Consider the following 26,189-nt stretch of genomic DNA (forward strand, 5'->3'; position numbering starts at 1 on the left):
TTAAGATAACCCAGGGATTACATAGCAATGCAAAGAAAGGGAGTGGAGTGAGTCAGTTCCAGGGTGGCCTTTACTGCTTTGCTCCTCCCCAGGCTCAAAGCCATTGCAGTTTGTGACATATAGTCTTCTATTTTTAAAAGTCTTAAACTCTACTCCACTACTTCAACTCACCATTTTTTTCCATCTCACAAAAATCTTTAATTTCCTTAAAATTTGTGTGTGTGTGTGTGTGTGTGCGCGCGCGCGCGCACGCACGCGCATCTATGTGTGTTTCTCCCACCTTACTTTCACTCTTTAAATGCTATTTGTAATACCTTCTAATTTCAACAAATTCTACATCCAAAACATTATTTTCACCACTTTCTGGAGTGATGGATGTTTGTGGTTTTCAATATTGTGAATGTATGCAAACTTCCACCTGTAGTGCCAGTTGACTCCTCCTCTGTTCTTTTGTGCCTGGTTCCTTCTAGAGAGCAGCTCTCCCATCACGCCCAAATTGTTAAAGAGTAACATTAGAGATTTGAAAATGCTACATGCATGGTGTTTGTAACCATTCTCAAAGAGGTGAAGTTGACCACAACTGTTTGAAATTGAACTAAAGCTGCTACCTTGAACATTTAAGAGATATTTATCATCTGTGGAACTGATGTGCACTCTGGTATTGCCGCATAAATCAATGGTAGGCTGTAGTTCAAAGCACCTTTTCAACATTAGCTGTGTAGGAGAGAACAAGAAATTTATATGTTGGACAATCCTCACCAATTAGGCCTTCTTCCACTATTACCTGCAAAGGACAAGTGCCTCCTCAAATCAATATGGTGCTTTATCAGCATTCATACAATTTAATACAGTCAGCACGCCAGACCTCTGGAGTCTTACCTACAGGCCCCTCATCATCACAGACTCTGCTAACCTTCCACTACTACTGCTCAGTATGTTATCCCCATTGCTCACTTTGATCTGGGGTGTGTATGTGTTTGTGTATGTGTTCTGTGGCTGCCTCAAGTCTGTGGGTTGTGGTTCTGTAAAGTTGTGTTAGCTCCAGAGTTGATGACTTCTATAAACATATGGTGAAGGACAGAATGGAGTTCTCACTTTGCAAAGACAGCCAGCAGAATATTATGAATAAGTAAGCACTTAACATTGTCAGTGTATGGTTTGCACTGCAAGAGTGGGTTATTTTATGTATGCTATGGAACAAGGGGATCACTGAAAAGTGAATAATCTCAGAGAGACAGATATCCAACTTTGGCAACATTGCCATCAGGCAGATTGGTTGCTTATCTTTCCTGTCCATGACCATCTGTTACCTCCAAATTTCAATTCCACTCCCAACCACTGTTGAAAATTCCACTCAGTTTCAATACTGAGAAAGATTTAATTAGAATAGAAATCTCTTAAGCCTTAAGCATTTATATGGCAATACCAGAAGCAGATTGGGTTAATTTATAGCATTCTTGCTTCTGACTTAAAAGATTCTGGGTTTATATCTAATTCTTGCAGTTGAGCACATAACATTGGCTGACCCTTCGATGATGTATGGTGCAATGGTTGTTGATGAAATTATCAAAGATGCTGTCTTGCAAATAAATGTTCCAAAGATCGTATTTGACTGTTTCAGTGGAACTGAAATAACTATGCAGAATATTTTTGAGAAATGCTCCTGATAGTCTGACCATCTCATCTCCTGTAACCAACCAAAAATTTTTGAATCTTACTATGATAAAATGGACTGGCAATATTATTTACAATTCTACATATGAAAAGTAACTATCATCCATGAAGCAACTGAGACACCCTGATGACATGTGAAGCACAATATAAATGCAAACTCTTGGAATAAGTCAAATGCAAGGAAGGTATGAAAATGTAGAACAAATCACATATCTTTTTCTGCAGTTATTCTTGATTCTCAGTAAGGAACAGGTTTGCCAGGAGGGTTTTATTTGGAATTCATATTCTGAACATAACAGCATAATTTAGCATATTGATGCAAAATTTTATTTCAACAGTGCAGGCATTATATGCAGTGTCATGTATTATGTTCTCCTCAAACAAAAAGAATGATCATAAAAGAATTTTTCTTTAACCTGATGCACTTCAACATTCAAATGGAATTATCACAGCCCAACATTAGGACTTTTACTGCTCTCTGTGGATCCCACTGCTTAAGTAAGTGGTATTTAGTTTGTTTCCTTTAATTAGCTGGTGCTGTATCAGCAAGGAACACACAGGTTTTCCTTCCTCATTAAATTGTGTGCCTAATGTGGAAAAGCAACGAAGATTGCAGAGAAAAAGAAAACTTCTGAAGTCAAGGTTACCAAGCTGTGAAATGAAACCAAAGGGTTAACTTAAAGTCCAATTCCAGCAATAAATTTATATAACAAGAGATCCTGTCTTCATACAAAAAGATTCTGAGTTACATATCTTCTTTCTTTAAACAATAGACTTTAAAGAAGTTTGTCTTCTGTGCAATGGCAGTACTCCATTGTGTTAGTCAACTAAAACAGCATTCTTAAGGGGGAGGGTGAGCAGACAGAAGTCGTGGTACACATTGGTACCAACAACATAGATAGGAAAAGTGATAGGGTCCTGGAGAGGGAATATAGGGAGTTAGGAAGGAAGCTAAAAAGCAGAACCTCAAGGGTGGTAATCTCTGGATTGCTGCCTGTGCCATGCGCCAGTAAGGGTAAGAACAGAAGGATATGGCAGATGAATGTGTGGCAAAAGAATTAGTGCAGGGAACAGGGTTTCAGATTTGTGGATCACTGGCATCTCTTTTGGGGAAGGTTTGACCTGTACAAAAGGGATGGGTTACACCTGAACTCAAGAGGGATCCATGTCCTTGCAGGCAGGTTTGCTAGAGCTCTTGGGGAGGGTTTAAACTAGGTTGTCAGGGAGATGGGAACCAGAGTGTTCGGTCAGATGATGGAGCAGTTGGTATAAAGGTAAATGCATTGTGCAGAGAGACTGTGAAGAAGGATAGGCAGTGGATAGGGTATAAACGCAGTCAGTTGGATGGGTTGAAACGTGTTTACTTTAGTGCGAGAAGTATTAAGAACAGGGTTGATGAACTTAATGGATCAGTTATGGCCATTACAGAGACATGGCTGTCAAAAGGGCAGGATTGGCTGCTTGATCTTCCAGGGTTCAGATGTTTTAAAAGTGGTAGTGATGGAGGTAAAAAAAGGTGGGGGAGTGGCATTGCTAATCAGGGATAATATCACAGCTACAGCAAGGGAGGACATCGTGGAGGGATGGTCTACTGAGTCAGTGTGGGTGGAAGTCAGAAAAAGGAAGCCAGCGATCACTCTATTGGGAGTATTCTATAGGCCCCCCCCAAAAGCCACCGGGACACTGAGGAGCAGATAAGTAGACAGATTTTGGAAAGGTGCATAAATAACACGGTTGTTGTCATGGGAGACTTCAACTTCCCAAATATTGATTGGCACCTCCTTAGTGCAAAAGGTTTAGATGGGGCAGAATTTGTTAGGTGTGTCCAGGAAGGATTCCTGACACAATATGTGGACAGGCCAACTAGAGGAGAGGCCATATTGGATCTAGTACTAGGCAATGAACCTGGTCAGGTGACAGACTTCTTGGTGGGCAAGCATTTTGGAGATAGTGGCCACAACTCCCTGACCTTTAGCATGACCATGGACAGGGATAGGAGCAGACGATATGGGAAAGTTGTTATTTGGGGGAGGGCTAATTACAACAGTATTAGGCAGGAACTTGGGAGCATAAAATGGGAACAGATGTTCTCAGGGAAATGCACAGAAGAAATGTGGAGGCTGTTTAGGGAACATTTGCATGGGTTCCAGAGAGGCATGTTCCACTGAGATAGGGAAAGGATGGTAGGGTAAAGGAACCATGGTTGACAAGAGAGGTGAAGCATTTAGTCAAGAGGAAGAAGGAAGCATACTTGAGGTTTTGGAAGCAAAAATCACACAGGGCTTTTGAGAATTATAAGGTAGCCAGGAAAGAGCTTAAGGAGGGACTTAGGAGAGCCAGAAGGGGACATGAGAAGGCCTTGGCATGTAGAATTAAGGGAAATCCCAAGGTGTTCTACATGTACATGAGGAACAGGAGGATGACTAGAGTGAGGGTAGGACCACTCAGGGATAAAGGGGGAAACATGTGCTTGGAGGCGGAGGAGGTAGGGGAGGTCCTTAAAGAATACTTTGCTTCAGTGTTCACTAGGGAGAGGGACTTTGACAAATGTGAGGTCAGCGTAGAACAGGCTAATGTGCTGGAGATAGAAAGAGATAGTGTTGGAGCTTCTGAAAAACACTAGGATAGATAAATCCCTGGGGCTGGACGGGATAACCCCAGGTTACTACGGGAGGTGAGGGAAGAGATTGCTGGGGCGCTGACAATGATATTTGTGTCCTCCCTGGCCACAGGAGTGGCACCAGAAGATTGGAGGATGGCAAATATTGTTCCGTTGTTCAAGAAAGCTAATAGGGATAATCCTGGGAATTATAGACCAGTGAGTCTTGCGTCAGTGATGGGCACAAGACTCACTGGTCTATAATCTATTGGAGAGGATTCCTAGGGACAGGATTTATGAGTATTTGGAGAACTATAGTCTTATTAGGGATAGTCAGCATGGATTTGAAAGGGGCAGGTCGTGCCTCACAAGCCTAATTCAGTTTTTCGAGGAGGTGACAAAACAAATTGATGAAGGCAGAACGGTGGATGTGGTGTGTATGGATTTTAGTAAGGCGTTTGACAAGGTGCCCCATGATATGCTCATCTAGAAATTCATGAGGTATGGGATCCATGGAGACTTCACTGTGTGGATTTGGAATTGGCTTGTCCACAGAAGGCAGAGGGAGGTAGAAGATGGAGAGTATTCTGCCTGGAGGTCAGTGACTAGCGGTGTTCTGCAGGGATCAGTTCTGGGACCCCTACTCTTTGTGATTTTTATAACTGACTTGGATGAGGAGGTGGAGGGATGGGTTGGTAAGTTTGTAGATGACACGAAGGTTGGTGGTGTTGTGGATAGTGTAGAAGGTTGTCGTAGGTTACAATGAGATATAGACAGGATGCAGAGTTGGGCAGAGAAGTGGCAGATGGAGTTCAATCTGGAAAAGTGTGAAGTGATACACTTTGGAAGAATGAACTTGAAGGCGGAGTACAAGGTTAATGGCAGGATTATTAGCAGTGTGGCAAACAGAGGGGTCTTGGTGTCCACGTCCATAGATCCCTCAAAGTTGCTATGCCAGTTGATAGGGTGGTTAAGAAAGTGTATGGTGTGCTGGCCTTCATTAGTCAGGGGGTTGAGTTCAAGAGCCACAAGGTAATGTTGCAGCTCTATAAAACTCTGGTTAGACCAAATTTATAGAGTATTGTGTTCATTTCTGGTCACCTCATTTCAGGAAGGATGTGGAAGCTTTAGAGAGGGTGCAGAGGAGATTTACCAGGATGCTGCCTGGATTAGAGAACATGTCTTGAGGAAAGGTTGAGTGAGCTTGGGCTTTTCTCTTTGGAGCGACGCAGGATGAGAGGCGACTTGATAGAGGTGTATAAGATTATGAGGGGCATAGATAGAGTGGACAGCCAGCACCTTTTCCCCAGGGCAGCAATGGCCAATACCAGAGGACATCAATTTAAGGTCAGAGGAGGAAAGTTTAGGAGAGATGTCAGAGGTAGTTTTTATTTTTAGAACCATAGAACACTACAGCATAGAAAACAGGCCATTTGGCCCTTCTAGTCTGTGCCGAAACGTTATTCCGCTAGTCCCATTTACCTGCACCCAGTCCATAACCCTCCAGACCACTCCCATCCATGTATCTATCCAATTTATTCTTAAAACTTAAGAGTGAGCCCGCACTTACTACATCAGATGACAGCCCGTTCCACACTTTCACCACTTTGAGTGAAGGAGTTCCCCCTAAACCTTTCCCTTTTCACCCTAAAGCCATGTCCTCTCGTACTTATCTCTCCTAATCTAGGTGGAAAGAGCCTACTCGCATTAACTCTGTCTATGCCCCTCATAATTTTGTAAACCTCTATCAAATCTCCCCTCATTCTTCTACACTCCAAGGAATAAAGTCCTAACCTGTTCAATCTTTCCCTGTAACTCAACTCCTGAAGACCCGGCAACATTCTAGTAAATCTTCTCTGCACTCTTTCAATCTTACTGTTATCCTTCCTATAGTTAGGTGACCAGAACTGCACACAATACTCCAAATTTGGCCTCACCAATGACTTATGCAACCTCACCATAACATCCCAACTCCTATATTCAATACTTTGATTTATGAATGCCAGGATGCCAACAGCCTTTTTTACAACCCTGTCTACCTGTGACGCCACTTTCAGGGGATTATGTATCTGAACTCCCAGATCTCTTTGTTCCTCCACACTCCCCAGTGCCCTACCATTTACTGTGTATGTCCTCCCTTGATTTGTCCTTCCAAAATGCAACACCTCATACTTGTCTGCATTAAATTCCACCTGCCATTTTCTGGCCCATTTTTCCAGTTGGTTCAGATCCCTCTGCAAGCTTTGAAAGCCTTCCCCACTGTCCACTACACCTCCAATCTTAGTGTCATCAGCAAACTTGCTGATCCAATTTACACATTATCATCTAGATCATCGATATAGACAACAAACAACAACGGCCCCAGCACAGATCCCTGAGGCACACCACTAGTCACAGGCCTCCAGTCTGAGAAACAATCATCCACTACCACTCTCTGTCTTCTCCCACACAGCCAATTTCGAATCCAGTTTACAACCTTTCCATGGATACCTAGTGACTGAACCTTATGAACTAACCTCCCATGTGGGACCTTGTCAAAGGCCTTACTAAAGTCCATGTAGACAACATCCACAGCCTTTCCTTCATCTACTTTCTTGGTAACTTCCTCAAAAAACCCTACAAGATTCGGTAAACACAATCTACCACGCACAAAGCCATGCTGACTGTCCTTAATCAGCCCTTGGCTATCCAAATACTTGTATATCCCATCTCTTAGAACACCTTCCAATAATTTACCTACTACTGATGTCAGGCTCACCGGCCTGTAATTACCTGGTTTACTTTTAGAGCTTTTTTTAAACAACGGAACAACATGAGCTACCCTCCAGTCCTCCGGCACCGCACCCGTGGCTAAGGACATTTTAAGTAGATCTGCCCGGGCCCCTGCAATTTCTACACTAGTCTCTCTCAAGGTCCGAGGAAATATCTTGTCAGGCCCGGGGGATTTACCTACCTTTATTTTGCTGTAAAGCAGCAAGCACCTCCTCCTCTTTAATCTCTATGTGTTTCATGACACTACTGCTTGTTTCCCTTCCTTCCATATCCACCATGCCAGTTTCCTGAGTAAATACTGATGCAAAAAAACTGTTTAAGATCTCCCCCATCTCCTGAGGCTCCACACATAGGTAACCACTCTGATCTTCTAGGGGACCAATTTTGTCCCTTACCATCCTTTTACTCTTAATATACTTGTAGAAACCCTTTGGGTTTACCTTCACATTATCTGCAAAAGCAGCCTCATGTCTTCTTTTTGCCTTCCTGATTTCCTTTTTTAATATTTTCTTACATTTTCTATACTCTTCAAGTACCTCATTTGTTCCTAGTTGCCTATACCTGCTATACACCTCTCTCTTTTTCTTAACCAGAGCACCAATATCCTTTGAAAACCAAGGTTCCCTATGCTTGTTAACTTTGCCTTTAATCCTGGCAGGAACATGCAAACTCTGCACTCTCAAAATTTCACCTTTGAAGGCCTTCCACTTACTGAACACATCCTTGCCAGAAAAAAACTTATCCCAATCCATTCCTCCTAGATCCTTTCTCATTTCCACAAAATTGGCCTTTCTCCAATTTAGAACCTCAACTCAAGGACCAGACCTATCCTTATCCATAATTAACTTGAAACTAATGACATTATGGTCACTGGACCCAAAATGCTCACTGACACATACTTCTGTCACCTGACCTGTCTGGTTCCCTAATAGGAGATTGAGTATTGCATTCTCTCTCGTTAGTACTCTATATATTGATTTAGAAAACTTTCCTGAACACATTTGACAAATTCCAAGCCATCCAGCCCTTTCACAGTGTGGGAGTCCCAGTCAATATGTGGAAAGTTAAAATCCCCTACTATCACAAATTTCTGTTTCTTACATTGGTCTGCTATCTCACTACAGATTTGTTCCTCCAATTCTTTCTGACCATTGGGCAGTCTATAATACAACCCTGTTAGTGTGGCCACACCTTTCCTGTTCCCCAGCTCCACCCATATGGCCTCTGTAGATGAGCCTTCCGGGCTGTCCTGTCTCCGCACAGCTGTGATATTCTCCCTGACTAGTAATGCCACTCCTCCCCCTTTCATCCCTCCCCCTCTATCACGTCTGAAACAACAGAACCCCGGAACATTAAGCTGCCAGTCCTGCCCCTCCTGCAACCAAGTCTCACTAATAGCAATAATGTCGTAATCCCATGTGCCAATCCACGCCCTAAACTCATCTGCCTTACCTACAATACTCCTTGCATTGAAATAGATGCACCTGAGAACATTTCTATTACGTACAAACCTTTGATTACTGTCTATACCTGCAGTCCTCACACAACCTTTTTCCTCCTCCACCTCACTATCTGCTCTAACACTCTGGTTTCCCTCCCCCTGCAAATCTAGTTTAAACCCTCCAGAGCAGCACTAGCAAACCTACCCGCAAGTATGTTAGTCCCCCTCCAGTTCAGGTGCAAACCGTCCCGTCGGAACAGGTCTCACCTTCCCTGGAGCAAAGCCAATTGTCCAGAAACATGAAGCCCTCCCTCCTGCACCATCTCCTTAGCCACATATTTAGCTGCATGATCCTCCTATTTCTAGCCTCACTAGCATGTGGCACGGGTAGCAATTCTGAGATTGCAACCTTGGAGGTCCTGTCCTTCAACTTTGCACCTAATTCTCTAAACTCTCTTTGCAGGACCTCCTCCTCCTTCCTATCCATGTCATTGATCCCTACCTGTTTTTAAACAGAGAGTGATGGGTGCCTGGAACACACTGCCAGGGCGGTGGTCGAGGCTGATACAGCAGGGACATTTAAAAGACTTAGATAGGCACATGAATGTCAGTAAAATTGGGGTTTATGGGTTGTGTAGGAGGGAAGGGTTAGATTGATAAGGGAGTAGGTGTTTATATAGGTCAGCACAACATTGTGGGCTGAAGGGCCTATACTGTGCTGTACTGTTATGTTCTAATCTGGCCAGGTACGTTCCAGTCTTTCTAAAGCTGCTTACAACAGGTTTGCCAAATATTAACACTTTGAATAGTCATGCTAATTTACCACTTCTTCACTCACACACCCTTAATGCATTATCCTAATCCTAAAAATGGGATTATTACTGCGGTCAACATGACTTTCAAAATTTGCTTTAGTTTTTGACATCTCATTAGCAATTCATATTCTGTTTCATATAAAGGGATCGTTAGTGCTTTGCAATGTTCTTGCAGAGATAGGTTAAGATATTTTCAAAAACATTAATTCTTCTTCAGTACATTAAACATTTCAGTTGGTTTGCACAGTGTTTGGTAGCTCAAATGAGTAATGATTCTACGTGTGAGTACTTTAACTGTGGGTATTCAATTATTCAGGCACCTTGAATACATCGAAACCTGTATATATGTGCAAATGCACTACCCAACATGGTCATGGATAATGAATTAAAATGGTCTCATTTTTCTTCTATTTGGCCAGAGGATATGGCTTTGAAGACAATTAAACTAGTAATCGCTATCTTTGCAGATATTAACTAACATAAATAGGCCTTGAATCTAATCTAGGGTTATCTGATATGTAAGGTTTACAAACAGACATCATCAGAAATAAAATAGATTTGTGTTGAGGGATTTCAGTGTTGAAATCCAGCATCCCATTAAGATTATCCTAACCTCCAGATCATCATAAAAGCTCTGGGCGTTATTTCTGAAGAAGCAAACTTAAACTCCTTTTAGGCTCCAGCACTTAACAACAGCAATAAACTTTCCACACATCCAAAAGCAGGAGGGAGGCACAGGGCATGAAACTGTTTCTTTGTTGTACAGCTCTATGACACTTGTATCTTCTTATAACAGTGACTGCTCCTTTTCATGACTTGTGGCTTCAAGAATATGCTTGTTCTGAAGCTGTTAGAATTACTCAATATGTTAAGAATCATCAGACAGAAAAAAAAACAAAATTGGAAATCTAGTTCACTTCCTATCAGATTGGCAGTTGCATGATTTAATAATAATTACATTATGATAATGATAATGTCCAAGTTATGATAATATCTATTGATTCATTTTCAACAAACTCTGACAGTGTGAGGCTTGGTGTTGATATTTTACTGTTACTCCAAAATACAAACACACCAACATACAAACTAGGAATTGATGTAGGTCACTCAGCCCCTTGAGCATGCTCCACTATTTAGAATCATGGTTGATCTGATTAAAACCTCAACTCCGCATTCCTACCAAACCCCAGTAACCTTTCATGCCTTTGCTTATTAGGAACCTATCTAACTCTACTCCTAAAAACATTCAAAAATTCTGCTTTCACCAACCTTTGAGGAAGTGAGTTCCAAAGACTCCCAATGCTCTGAGAGATAATACTTTGCCTGCCTTATTTTTAAACAGTGACATGTTCCAGATTCTGCCACAAGAGAGATGATTCTCTCCAGATCCACTTCATCAAGACCCTTCAGATCTTTCTATCAAATTGCCTCTCACTCTTCTAAACTCCAGTTGATATTAAGAAAGGTCAGATAGGCAAGGCTTATAAGACAACTTGTCCATTTCAGGTATCAGTCCATAAATCAGCTTCCAATACATTTACATGCTTCTTCAAAATAGAAAACCAATATTGTACACCATACTCTAGATGTGATCTCACCAATGCCCAATATATCTGAAACATAGCCTCACTACTTTTGTATTCAATTCCCCTCACGATAAATTATACATTCTGTCATCTTGCCTAATTACTTGTTCTACCTGCATTCTAGCCTTTTGTAAATCATGTACTAGAACACCCAGATCCTTTTGCATCTCAGAGCTCTATAATCTCTCACCATTCAGACTGCCGTTTTGTTTTATTCTTCATACCAAAATAGTCAATTCCATCTTCTCCTACATTAGACTTATTTGCCAAACCTTGGCCATTCATTTAACCTATCCATATCCCTTTGTAGCCTCCTTATATCCTTTTTGCAGCTTATTCCTATCTATAGTTGGACTCAAGAATGTGCAAAAAGTGAAAAGCACAGTAAAGCAAAAAGGTAACATCAGGTTTACATTCATATTCATATTAACAAAAATGGAGTGGCCCTACATAAATTGCAGGATCACTAGATAAGCAATGTATGTAATTATTCATTTGGAATTTGCACAGAACCTGTTAGTACAGCAGGTCAATGAAATTACCTAAGAAATGTCTAAACTCAACTACTTACCAGGGTTTTGCCAAACTTCCACCCATCCTGTGGCTTGCATCCTATCCCCACAGTTCCTTCCTGCCATTCCTTATCCAAGATCACTACCATTTAAAAGCTTGAAATAAATGCTACAATAAATATAATCTAAGAGGCTTGGTGAGTTTGCCAAATGGAATAGAGGGAATATCTTTTTAGGGATCTACTTTTATTGCATTCCCTAATAATCAATTCTAGAATAGCTCTGATAGAGGTTGACAAGCAGATTGGCTCTGTCATTTCCCTGACAGAAGAATGAAACCAAGAAAAGGATGAAAAATAAAAAAATGTCCTGGCGAAATAGTATAATATTATTATTAATAATAACAACAACATGGTGCCACTACCATTCTTAAATTTATTCATAATCAATGTTTCCAGACAAGAGTTCTATTGACCATTTAATATTATATTCCTCAGAGAAATCAATTGATCACTTATGAAAATCCAAGTTATTCTTCCCAGTCACTTGCATCATTATAATACAATTAAGAACCAAATAAATCAGGAATGAGAAAGATAGTTTCCCAATCAGAGACCACTCTTCACAAAACATTCAATGTTTTCTGATGAAAAGTCATTAGCCTGAAACATTAACTTTTTGACTCTCCACAGATGTTATCTGACTGGCTGAGAAACTTCCAGCATTTTGTTTTATTCAACACTTTCAGTGCCTTGTCCCCTTTTTTCTCTTTGATGCTCTACAAAGCCTCAGGATGCAATTAAAGACATCATGAATCCATTGTACATTAAAATTGAATAGCTATGCACATATCCTTTCCAAGTGTATTTCCCTACCTGTCTGTGTTTTCATCCAATTTCAAAGAGTCCTGAGGACCACACACCTCTGTGAATAGTACTAGGCTTGTGGAGTCAAACATGGTTAGCTCTATAACCACAGCAAAGGGATCCGCAGAGATAGGCACACCTGGCTACATGGAAAGGAACTCAAATAAGTGGCTTTCACCTGGTTCTCAAGCAGTGGTAATACTGAGGCACAGTTAGAAGAGTGGGAATAACTCCCTGGGGGAGGTATGTGCTGTCATCTCTTGGAAGGACAATGCACCTGCTCCTCGAACAGCCTCGAAAGCAGTGTTTCATTGGAAGCCTAGGACTGGGCAATCTGTAGCTGGGTTCTACTAGCACACCATCAGCAGAATTTTGGCAGCCTTATCTCCGAAGCTTCAGCTTCTGGGGAATCCATCACAGAGATGTGGAGATCGACCGTGCAAGACAGGCAGTAGTGCTTTCAATCTATAGGGCATGACCTGTGTAACCATTTGCCAAATCAAGACTGAACAATTTTGGAGAAATGAAGTTAAAGGGTTTGTTTTGCCATAGTTGCTGGCCTTCAGAGTTCTGGCTGGTGAGTGCCGCCATGCTCAAAGGGCGGAAGTATGAGGGCCAAAGATGGACAGAATAGTCAAAGTCACTAAGATATTGGCTGTCCAAGGAGAGTCATGAGGGCTCTGGTAGCTGATGTCATTGGCCACTTGAGCACCAGCATCACAGGACAGGCCATTAGCTTATATACTTGCCTTAAACAATCCAAAGCCATTTCTGAGATGGCTAAGGACAGTAGCTTAGTGATATAGCATAAATTATAAAGTTGTGTATATAAAGTGCATCAACATGATGGGTATCATGATTGAAAGGGGGGACTGTTGGTAGTTAGAGAGAAGGGGGAAGAGAGTTCAGTAGAATCTGCCATGTTATAGCTTTGGGGACTCATAGGAGAACTCCTCTGGGAGAATCCTATACATCCTTCCTCATCCCCTCTTCATGTTTCTCTGCCTCACGAAGCACCAGAAGAGCTTCCCTCTGTACCACAAGGGTTTTGAAAATTGCATGGAACAGCAGGCAAGGAACAGGACAACAATAATTCATTATGGAATATTTTCCAATGGCTAAGTACCAGAATTCAAAATCATTTGCTATGTTTATGGGAAACATGAAAATCTGTATGAGTGTCAAAACTGTAACAGCTTTTAATCCCACAAGTAAAGAGCCGGTCAACCTTCCAGGGAATTTGGAGTCAATTCTTGCATGTCTCACAGTTTAACAAACAGAAGTGCTTGGTGCCTGCTTGACTTAATCATTGGACACGAAATGTATGGTAGGGTGTTGTAATATAGTGGAGATGGGACCAGACTAATAACCCAGAAGTACCATGCTTAAATACTTCCCTGCCAGGAAGCAACAGTGAACCAGCACCAGCAGGAAATGCACATGAGATTATTGGATAATCACAAAATCTAACTTGCTCACTATTATGCTTCAGGGATATTAACTTCCCATTGTGCAGGGCAATTAACCACACAATCGTACAAATAATTAGTACCAAAGAGGAAGGAAAACTAAATCTAGCAATAGTTTTGTGCTCTCATCCTGAGAACAAATGAAAATATACAGTCCAGAGTGCTACAGAATGATGGTGTGGCACACCATAGACAGTTTGTTTAGTGACTAATGGGCACATCATATGCTTCGATAATCATACAACATTCAGCAGAAGTGGAATAGACCATAGAGTGAAGTTCTAAGATAAACAAATGGGTTAAAGTAGGGTACGGTACAAAATTATGACCCATCAGCTTTATGTTAACTTCTGTAACAACAGATGTTTTTACTGCAAGGAGAGCTTGATGCTGTAATCTACAACACTTTATTTTAAAGACTGCTATAAGAAATGTACTATATTCTTTTGCTAACCTTAGACATTTACTGTTTCTGAAGCTATGCTGGTTGAATAAATATTTTTATCATTTTTTGATTATGCTCTAATTTAGTTACTTTAGGGTCACAACAACCTGTTCCAGTTGAAAATCAAAAATGTTTTTTTTGTTTTACAGTGCTGTAATACAGCGGCAATGCTGGAAACCTGAAATCAAAGCAGAAATTACTGGTAGTATTCGTCAGGTCAGACAGTACCTGTGGAGGGAGAAACTGATTCAACGTTTCAGATCAACGACCTTGCACCAGAACTGAGAAAAGTCAGAAACCAAGCATGAATTGCAGAGAAGGGAGAGGGATGGAGAGAATGACGGGAATGTTTATAATAGGGTGGAGACCTACAGAGACTGATTGACACACGCGTGGGCAATGCCAGCTGAGGGAAGCTGCTGATGATGTGTTAACCACAGATGATCTGTGTGTAGGAGCTGCAAATAAAAAGAAACAAATGAAAACAGAAAAGACAAAATGAGGAGAAAAGCACTGGAACTGGGAGAGCTGTCTAAGCGCTCTGGTTAACAATATTCTACAGTAAAGCAGTCTATTTAGTTTTGTGGCTGTTATGTTGCAATAAATTTTGAGTTGTTAGCATTATGGAATGTAGCCATTTAGGCATTAGGATGAAACTTGGAACCTAACAATGAAAGGCATCTACCCCTTGCTCAATCAGCTGTCAAGCCCTGTAATTAATATACATAAACTCTGGTGACTTAGTGTTGCCAGAACTGATAAAACTATCATAGCCTGCATTGGATTTAACCTTCTATTTGGTTCAATGTCAGATTCAAAACTATATTAATGGTAGTGACTTTGTGCCAAGGTGAAAACTCTGCCCAGAAAACAGAACCAGTTGTACTGCACCCAACCATTAGCCATTGATAAACAAACCCTTCCCCTTGTAGACGATATCACAACATGGTAACCATATTACAATGGCTCTGTGCCCCGATCACACCCCTTCAATAAGTATTGGTGACTGGCAGAGGGCAAATAGCACCCACTTATGAATGATTTATATGAAGAATAAAATGAAAAAACCTTGCATCTGAACATGCATTTTCACCTTTGGTTTTGTATACGATCTACAGAAGAATCTGATAGGTACCACAGCCAACCAATCAGCCTTCACTACATGTTTTAAGAAAAAAAACTAAAAATGCTGTTCAATTCACCCACCACAGTGCAAAAATGTCATTGTAGGTTGTGAAGAATTCATTATACAGTCTGATTAGTTGGAGATGTCAGAGATAACGTCAATTCTTCCTCTATGTTTTCACAGAATGTGGCTTTATTTCACAAGACAAAGTGGAATTGTACAGTCACAGAGGAGGGAGACTTGTTATTGAAGAGGGGTGGAAAATCTTGTTTTGTGCTGAATTATACTGTAATGCAGTTTGCAGCTGCCTCCAAACTGAGCTCTAAGGAGGAGTGCATTTACAATAAAACAAAATAGAATTTAATGATGTGATGAGTTTTCTGTACAGATTTGCCTTTCTTGAGGTTTTTAAGAAAGATAGCACACTGACAGGAGGAAGATTATACATCTGCTAAAGCCCAAAGTGAAAATACATTTTCAATCTAAAAGCAAGTTCTTCTACTAGGTCTAACCTTTTTTAAACACTCATATATGCAGTATGCCATACCCCGCTTATGAAAAATAATACAGATGAATATAATGTGGACTTCATTTTTCTCTATAGTACCAGGCAAATACGAAGTGTCAAATAAAAACAATCAGATATTCAAAGAGCAGACAGTTCTTCAGAGAGCATAGAAATAGAACGATAGAGAGAAATAATTTGTGGAATTGTAATATCCCAACACATTTCTTCTCATACTCCTGTTGTGAAGTTCCTATTTGAAAAGGAATTGCTTAATTTTCTCCATTACTAATCAAACATTAGCACAGTAACAGTCTCCAAAAAAATCACACTTTGTGTTAACATATTCCCATGATTTCATTCATGGGTCATTGGCTGTAGAGTAAGCAGATACCCTCATTCTTCATGAAAGAGAAATCTCATCATAAGGCTGATGATCTCAACCATAATGAAGTGAGAAAATCCTAGGTATTTATTCCAGAACACATCTGTCTATCTCTCCATGGCTGATTTCAGAGCAGCAATTGGGAAACTAGCTCATCATGTGAAGAGCAAATGGATGACATTAGGTATATCCATTGTAGGAAGGGAAAAGCCTACCTCAATTTAGAGCTGCACTGTCAATTCAATCCATATCAACATACAGAGGGGCATTACGATATTCATAAGCTTTAATATAAAACCATCCCAAATGCCAACACAAAGAATTACCAGCCCGATGGTTGGATCACTTTCCAAGTCCTCTGAGGGCAACAGCAGCTTACCGGCAACATAGTAACAAGGCCCAGTTCTAAAAAGGTTTTGAAACACCCACAGCAGCACCCACCATCGAGCACATTCTACCTATCAGGCACTTTAAAGGGAACAGCAATACCACAAACTCTTGCTTTGTCAACATTCATGAGTTTAAGTTGAACATGTATACAAATACATATTTTTTGCTGATGATAATGCTGACATTTGATTTACACAATTTCTATCTGTAATTTTAATAGAATACAAATCAAAAAAATAAGCATCTCAACTCCAGATCCATGAATGTCTTAATGTAAAGTACATTACACGTAGAAAATGACTAGTGTTATTTTTTAAAAAATCTTTTTACTCAAGAGAGTAGTAATGATCCAGAATTCACTGCTTGTAAGAGTGAAAGCACGATCAATGAGAACTGAAGTACCTGCAGGGCCATGGAGAAAGGGCAAGGAATGGAACTGGTTTACGTACAATTTATATTCTGTGTATTGTCTGTACCTACGTGCTTGTGATGCTGCTGCAAGTTTCTCATTGTACCTGTACCTCACCATACTGGGGCACATGACAATAAATTCGACTTGACCTGACTTTACAAAGCCATTTCCCAATCTGAACATCAGGGCTACAAGACAAAACCACAAAACACTTGATTACCCCCTTGACCCTCACCAATTTTTATCGATGTACCATAGAAAGCATCCTATCCGGATGCATCACAGCTTGGTATGGCAACTGCTCTGCCCAGGACCGCAAGAAATTGCAGAGAGTTGTGGACACAGCCCAGCGCATCACGGAAACCAGACTCCCCTCCATGGACTCTGTCTATACTTCTCACTGCCTCGGTAAAGCAGCCAGCATAATCAAAGACCCCTCCCACCCCGGACATTCTCTATTCTCCCCTTTCCCATTGGGCAGAAGATACAGGAGCCTAAGGGCACATACCACCAGGCTCAAGGACAGCTTCTATCCCGCGGTGGTAAGACTATTGAACGGTTCCCTTATACGTTGAGATGGACTTTTGACCTCACAATCTACCTCATTATGGCCTTGCACCTTATTGTCTGCCTGCACTGCACTTTTTCTGTAACTGTAACACTTTATTCTGCATTCTGTTATTGTTTTACTTTGTACTACCTCAATGTACTGTGTAATGAAATGATCTGTATGAACGGTATTTTTCACTGTATCTCGGTACAAGTGACAATAATAAACCAATTAACCAATTAATTAATTAATCAATTAACTCATGGGATTGGTCTACCTGGAGCTGGTACAGACTCATTGAGTTGAATGGGCTCCTTCAGTGCAGTAACAATGCTATGATTCTATGAAATTAAAACTACTGTAATCTAAGAAAAACTACAAAAACAACTATCAATGTTTTCACCATCATTAAGTTAATTTTTATTGGAGCAAAATACCAGTTCATTATTTCAGATTCTCTTTTATTTTCATCAAAGATTATAAGGTTCATAAACTATTTACAAGAAAAAACTCAAAGGGCTTAAGGACTCTTTTAACATAGACTTCATTACCCTGAAGATGCTGGAGAGTAATAAGGAGTGTTCTTCAAACAGTCTTCCTCAACCCAGATTCCCTTCCAAGGATCTGCATGATTTAGATTAAATTTTAATGACTCAATCTTTGATCTGAAACAGCTCTTTCCTTTCATCCACTCTGCCTGATTGGGGGGAGAAGTTGGGGACAATGAGGTACTGAAGTGGAAGATACTGATCATCAGTTCCTGAGCTCAGTGACTGGTAAACTGAAATATAAACTTTTCTACTGCAGCTATTTATATCCAGAAAGTCTTGATATAAATAGGGTGAATTATACCATATTTTGCAACCCAGAGCAACTTTATTAAGTAAAACCAAATTCTGTTATTGTTGCAAAGGATTCACAGATCTTAATTAGTGTGTTAGAGGCACTGTAGAAGATCCAAAACTGACAAGATATCTTTATTAGTCACACGTACATCGAAACACACAGTGAGATGCGTCTTTTTGTGTTACTGAGAATGTGCTGGGGGCAGCCCGTAAGCGTCGCCACTTTTCCAGTGCTAACATAGCATGCCCACAGCTCCTAACTTGCATGTCTTTTTGGAATGGTGGAGGAAACTGGAGCACCCAGAGGAAACTCACGCAGACACACAGGGAGAATGTACAAACTCCTTACAGACAGCAGCCAGAATTGAACCCGGGTCACTGGTGCTGTAATAGCAATTACGCTAACCACTACAATACCGTGCCTGCCCAAGCATATTGACGTTACCATGAAACAGTGAACAATCTGTGTCTCTTCTCTTGTAAGCAAGAAGGCTGTGGGGCAACTTAAAATTACAACATAGAAGAGTACAGCACAGGACAGGCTCTTTGACCCACAATGTCTATGCCGAGCATGCTGCCAATTTAAGATAATCCCATCTGCCTGCACATGGCCTATATCCAATAGACCACAAGACAAAGGAGCAGAAGTCGGCCATTCAGCCCATCGAGTCTGCTCTGCCATTCTATGATGAGCTGATCCATTCTCCATTTAACCCCACTCCCCTGCCTTCTCACCATAACCTTTGATGCCCTGGCTACTCAGATACCTATCAATCTCTGCTTTAAATACACCCAATGACTTTGCCACCTGTGGCAACAAATTCCACAGATTCACCACTCTCTGGCTAAAGAAATTTCTCAGCATCTCTGTTCTGAATGGGCGCCCTTCAATCCTGAAGTCGTGCCCTCTTGTACTAGACTCCCCTACCATGGGAAACAACTTTGCCACATCTACTCTGTCCAGGCCTTTTAACATTCAAAATGTTTCTATGAGGTCCCCCCTCATTCTTCTGAACTCCAAGGAGTACAGCCCAAGAGCCGTCAAACGCTCCTCATATGTTAACCCTAGTGAATCTTCTCTGAACCCTCTCCAACGTCAGCACATCCCTTCTTAAATAAGGAGCCCAAAACTGCACACAGTACTCCAAGTGAGGTCTTACCAATGACTTATAGATTGCTGCTCATATATTTTATTCCTCTAGAAATGAATACCAACATGGTATTCGCCTTCTTCACCACTGACTCAACCTGGAGGTTAACCTTTACGGTATCCTGCACAAGGACTCCCAAGTCCCTTTGCATCTCTGAATTTTGAATTTTCTCCCCATTTAAATAATAGTCTGCCCAGTTATTTCTGCTACCAAAGTGCATGACCATACACTTTCCAACATTGTATTTCATTTGCCACTTCTTTGCCCATTCTCCTAGTCTATCCAAGTCTCTCTGCAGACTCTCCGTTTCCTCAACACTACCCGCCCCTCCACCTATCTTTGTATCATTGGCAAACTTAGCTACAAAGCCATTTATTCCATGATCCAAATCGTTGATATACAAGGTAAAAAGAAGCGGCACCAACACGGACCCCTGCGGAACACCACTGGTAACCAGCAGCCAACCAGAATGGGATCCCTTTATTCCCACTCTCTGTTTCCTGCCAATCAGCCAATGCTCTATCCATGCTCGTAACTTTCCTGTAATTCCATGGGCTCTTATCTTGTTTAGCAGCCTCATGTGTGCGTCTTGTCAAAGGCCTTCTGAAAATCCAAATACACAACATCCACTGCATCTCCTTTGTCTAGCCTGCTTGTAATTTCCTCAAAAAATTGCAATAGGTTTGTCAGGCGTGATTTTCCTTTAAGGAAACCATGCTGAGTTCGGCCTATCTTGTCATGTGCTCCAGGTACTCCGTAACCTCATCCTTGAAAATCGAACCAGTCAGGCGAACCGGTCTAAAATTTCCTTTTTGCTGCCTCGCACCCTTCTTAAATAGCAGAGTGACATTTGCAATTTTCCAGTCCTCCGGAACCATGCCAGAATTTATTGATTCTTGAAAGATCATTACTAAAGCCTCCACAATCTCTACAGCTACTTCCTTCAGAACAAAAGGGTGCATTCCATCTGGTCCAGGAGATTTATCTACCCTTAGGCCATTCAGCTTCCTGAGTACCTTCTCTGTTGTAATTGTGACTGCACACACTTCTCTTCCCTGACACCCTTGAGTGTCCAGTATACTGCTGATGTCTTCCTCAGTGAAGACTGATGCAAAATACTCATTCAGTTCCTCAGCCATCTCCTTGTCTCCCATTACAATTTCTCCAGCATCGTTTTCTATCGGTCCCATATCTATTCTTGCCTGTCTTTTACTCTTTACATACTTAGTATTCTCTTTGATATTATTTGCCAGCTTCCTTTCATTGCTCATCTTTTCCTTCCTAATGACCTTCTTAGTTACCTTTTGTAAGTTTTTAAAAGCTTCCCAATCCTCTATCTTCCCAGTAATTTTTGCTTCCTTGTATGCCTCTCCTTTGCTTTTACTTTGGCTTTGACTTATCTTGTCAGCCACAGTTGTGTCCTTTTTCCATTCGAAAATTTCTTCTTTTTTGGAATATATCTGTCTTGCACTTTCCTCACTTCTCGCAGAAACTCCAGCCATTTCTGCTCTGCCGTCCTTCCCGCTAGTGTCCCTTTCCAGTCAACTTTGGCCAGTTCCTCTCTCATGCCACTGTAATTTCCTTTACACCACTGAAATACCGACACATCGGATTTCAGCTTCTCCTTCTCAAATGTCAAGGTGATCTCAATCACGTTGTGATCACTGCTTCCTAAGGGTTCCTTCACCTTAAGCTCTCTAATCATCTATGGTTCATTACACAATACCCAATCCAGTACAGCTGATCCCCCAGTGGGCTCAACAACAAGCTGTTCTAAAATCCTAATATCCTTCCATCTAATTCTAATATCCTTCCATCATGTGCCTATTCGTTTGAAACATTTGGAAGAAGCTGATAGAGACAGTACTTTCAGTTGTAGGGAAGAACAGAATTAGCATCCATTGGTAGAAGACAGTGACTAGAAAAATAATACGGGGAATTTAGAAGAAATTTTTTTCAGCCAAAGAGTGCAGTGAATATCGAACTTGCTACATCAGGAAGTGTTGAAGAGAATAATATAGATATATTTGAGGAGTGCCTAAATAAGCAGATGAGGAAGAAAAGAATAGAGAGTTATGCTGATAAAAGATGGGAGGCAACTTGAGCCAAGCATAAATATTGGCATGGACCTGCTGGGCTGAATGATAAATTGCAATAAACTCCAATAATCTGGCACCCTTGGGACTATGTTGGTGCCAGACTAGCAGACTGAATGGTTGGATATTACTCCTATTATCCCAAAACATTTTTATTTCACTTTTTTTTAAAGCATGTTACATGGTAGTACAATAAATTTTCCAGTAAATCTGGTGAGTTTAAAGGGACCGGGATACTGAGCCCCTTTAAGTTTAACAACAGCACAGGAAACAGAACTTGGTGAGTTTCAGCTTCCAAGTTTCAGCTTGTATGTTTCAGCTTGTCAAAACTCTGATGCGGCAATGTCAAGCAAGGTTTCAAGAATTTCAGCATTCTCGCTGACAACTGGGACAAGTCTGTCCACAGCAGCTCAATCTGGAAAAATTAGGTCAAATGTGGTGCAGTCATCCTGTTGCGCCTGAGAGCCCAAGTTAAAGAAGAACGTGTTTCTATCTCCATCTGGTAAATGGATCCATATCCATAAAAGGTTTACAAAGTACTTCTCCAAACTCGTTCCCAAATGCCATTGACTGAAAGACCTCGTCACATTTACTCTCATTTGTCAAGATAATGGACGATGTCCAAGATTTACTCCATCCAAACTGAATCTGAAAGTAATTTTCTGATGCACTTGAACCTTATTTCATTTATTGTCACCAACATTCTCAAATTCCAGGAATTTTTCAAGAAGGCCCCAGCAATGGTTCATTTTATTACTCTACCTCTTCAAAATTTATCAATTAAGCATGTCCTAGTTAAGCTAAAGTTTTTCCAAAGTCAGTAAAGATCCTTTCCATGCAATCCTGGCTACTTTTCATCCTAGAGACTTCTGATTCTTCCCCTCAGTTGGAATCAAATACTTTGTAGTTAATAGAAGGAATTGAGGTCTCATGACTTAGATTACCATGGTATAATTTGGAATTCAAGAATTTCTGATACCCTATTGCACTCCAGAGAATATCTGAGATTGCACTCTGGCAACCTTTCTTACTTCATTTCTCAAAGCACTGTAACCTTCCCAAATCTGCAATACACTACGCTATGTTCTCATTAATAAATCCAATATTTCTTGCTCATCAGTACATAACTGAAATAATTTTGTAATTTTTGCTTACTCCTAAGAATGTGAAAAAATTTTTGCTTACTCCTAAGAATGAGTTTGGAGAAGAACTCTGTAAACCTTCATATGATCCATGCAATTTTGAAGAGATAATTTAAGTATACTTAATTCCTAAGTATGTAATTGCTCTTTATATCCATCTGAAAGTAGCCCTTCCAAAGTCCTTTCGTTACAGCTAGAATGAAAGGGATGATTTATGGTAATCCACAAACACTGAAATAGAGTTTTGAAGTATATATATATATATGAAATATGAAATATATATATATGAAATAGATTTAGGGAAGGCCACTTAAGCTGAGGAACTAGAGCAAAATGATCTACATCTACTTATGGAAACTAATAGTGTAAATATTTCCAATTGACCTCATTGGTAACTGATGAGCAATTCATACTGAAATGCACTATATTAGATCAAACAAGCCGCATGCTTTCTAATTGCAATATTATTTTTGCAAAGTTAACAAGCTCCTCATGTAACAAGAGGAGCAAAATTGTTTACAGCTTTGAAATTTCTGTGGTCATATTTGATTTGGAATTGTATCTTGGCACGAAACAGGCCATTTGCTTCTCTGCTCTACAATGTCATGTCTACAGACCAGCTGAAGAGAAGAAATAAATGAATTCAAACATGATGACCTGCCCTCTTTAGAGATTTCAGAATATCATTCAATATTATGACCGAGAATTCTTTCTAAAATTCAATAGCTGTTCTAGGTTGTTCTTGTCCCTCCACCACTTTATATGACCTGAAGCAGTTGCACACTAAACTGAACTTAATAAACTGCTTTTCAATAGGAACCTATAACTGTGACGTCAAAAAGCTTCTTTGTCAAACGTGGACATGGAGAAGGGTAGGGCAGGGAAGAGGTAGGTGGAGAATGGCCTTCAGCTGGAGACCTGCTTATATATAACATTAAAACCTGACCCAACTGTGACCAATCCATGACCAAGCTACTTCTTTCATTCCCAACACATCAGCATTTGTAGAAAAGCAGAAAAAAACACTTCACTATGCTGATCATAGTTTGCTATTGATCAATAACAGAGAACACGTGGTAACACTAAGCAACGCATCCCAACCTGAATGAGGTACTAGCACAGCCCAAATCAACATAAACCTGAATGTTTTATCAGAATACACACCTGACCCAATTTAAACATTACGCAATGGTCAGACCCCATTAGGTGTGGGTAGTGTAGAGCAGTGGTTTTCAACCTTTTTCATGCTGTGGCCCCCCAGAACATATCCTTGTTAGATGGCAGACCCCCAAAGCCCACAAAATCAAACAATCGATAATTCATGCATACAACACTTAAATTACTGCACATAGGCCCTATTGAAATAGTGACTATTTCAATCACTGATAATTACCAGCAGTGTCTTTCAGTGTTCAGTGCAATGTGAAGGTGGTGCCTGTTTTGCACTGCAGAGTTTGTCCAAACGTGGTGGTATGTGCGACAAACGTATGCATATGTCATCCTCAATATTCAGTCTTGATCTGTATTTGGTTTTCATGCCAGTGACTGCAGAAAATGCTATTTCGCACAAGTAAGTGGTTGCAAGTGGTAACAGAACATTGACGGCTTTGCCGGACAGCAGTGGATACTCCTGGGAACATGCTATCCAGAACGACAACAGTGACATTCGGTTGAACTGCAAGCACAAAGTCCTGTCAGATGACAGTTCAGCCAATTCTTCTTGTTCACGTCCAGTTAAATCAGTAAATATGCATTCAAATGAATTTTGAATCCAATCAAACATGCTCGTGTCATCATTGCCGAAATACTCATGGAAATAATGTGACAGCTGTTGAATATGGTTCAAAACGGTGCTCGTGATGGCCTCTGTCTTAGTCTCGTTCACTGTCAGAAAGTCAGCCAGCAACGGAAACATACCATAGACACCTTGCTCACATCTTCCCTTCCAGATACAGAGTTTTTTCTGGAAGACATTGATTTTGTCATGCATTTTCAGAACATCTGAGCCAGGTCCTTGCAATGATAGATTGAAGCTGTTCAAAATGTTGAAAATATCTGCAAGGTAAGCTAATCTGGCAACCCACGTCTCATCTGTCAAGAACTGTGCCAATGATCCATTATGCTCATTTAGAAAAATGAGCAGTTCATCTCGCAATTCATATACACGCTGCACAACGCGGCCTTGTGACAGCCATCTGACTTCTGTACGTAGCAAAAAATGCTTATGTTCGGCTTCCATTACATGGCATATGTTTTCAAACAAACGATGATTAAGCAGCCTGGCTTTGATAAAGTTAACGATTTTAATGCACGTGGAGAACACATCCGCAAGATTTTCATCCATATCCTTTGCAGCCAAAGCCTCACGGTGAATCATGCAGTAGGTTGCTGCTACACGTGGAGCTACTTCTTTCACTCGTGCGACTAGACCCGACTTCCGTCCCATCATTGCTGCAGCACCATCCATGCATACTCCAATACACTGTGTCCACACCAATGCTGATTGTACAAAAAAAGTGTCAAGCATACGGAAAAATTCTTCACCGGTTGTATGCCTGAGAGCGCCTTGCAAAACAAAAAGTCTTCCAAAGCCTCTCCTTCCCAGCAATATCAAACATAAACCAACAACTGTGCAGCACTGGCAACATCAGTACTTTCATTGAGCTGAATCGCAAAGCTGACTTGCTGAAGACGTGCTATCAGCTGGCTCTGTATACCTTCCGCCATATCACCAATTCTTCTGCTTACTGTGTTATCAGACAGTGGAATGGCTTTCAGTTTTTGACTGGATTCTTTTCCCAGTACAACTTCACACATATCTACTGCTGCAGGCAGTATAAGCTCTTCTCCAATAGCGTGAGGCTTTCTGGAATGTGCTATTCGTAATGCTACCAAATACGATGTGTGAAGAGCCTTCCCATTTACAGTGGCGCAGGCACCTTTCTGCTTGAGGTACAGCTCTTTTTGCCGCTCAAAATATTCCTTCGGCTTACTGGCAATATCTGGATGCACTGTTGTTAAATGGTGCTTCAATTTCGCTGTTTTCATTGCATCGTTGGACAGTGTTTGCAAACACACAACACAGAGAGGTTGGTCCGCATTTGTCCCCACTGCGATGAAGACATATGAAATGTATTCTGGATCGTACTTGCGTTGTTTTCTCTTTCGGTCACCCTTATCCCCTTCGTCATCAGAATCTTCCGGTTTCTGGTCAGCTTTTCTCTTCAGAAATTTCTCCATACTCAGCAATACACGCTGGTCAGTTTAATTACTATTACTGATAAACAAAATTATCAAAACTAATCTAAAATTTACACGCTTGCGCACTTTTCGTTTAACAGTGACGTCGCTGTGGCGTAAATGCACGGTAAGTAAGCAATATTATGAAGGCACACCAACAACGTCACT

General features: G+C 40.8%; 1 protein-coding gene across 5 annotated transcripts in view; it reads right to left on the minus strand.

The window, feature by feature from the left end:
• Positions 1-26,189, minus strand: part of LOC127566568 (LIM and calponin homology domains-containing protein 1-like) — a 277,152-nt gene that overhangs the window by 156,821 nt on the left and 94,142 nt on the right. The gene's annotated exons all lie outside the window — the stretch shown is intronic.

Source organism: Pristis pectinata, chromosome 2 (assembly GCF_009764475.1).
Source record: "Pristis pectinata isolate sPriPec2 chromosome 2, sPriPec2.1.pri, whole genome shotgun sequence".
NCBI lineage: Eukaryota > Metazoa > Chordata > Chondrichthyes > Rhinopristiformes > Pristidae > Pristis > Pristis pectinata.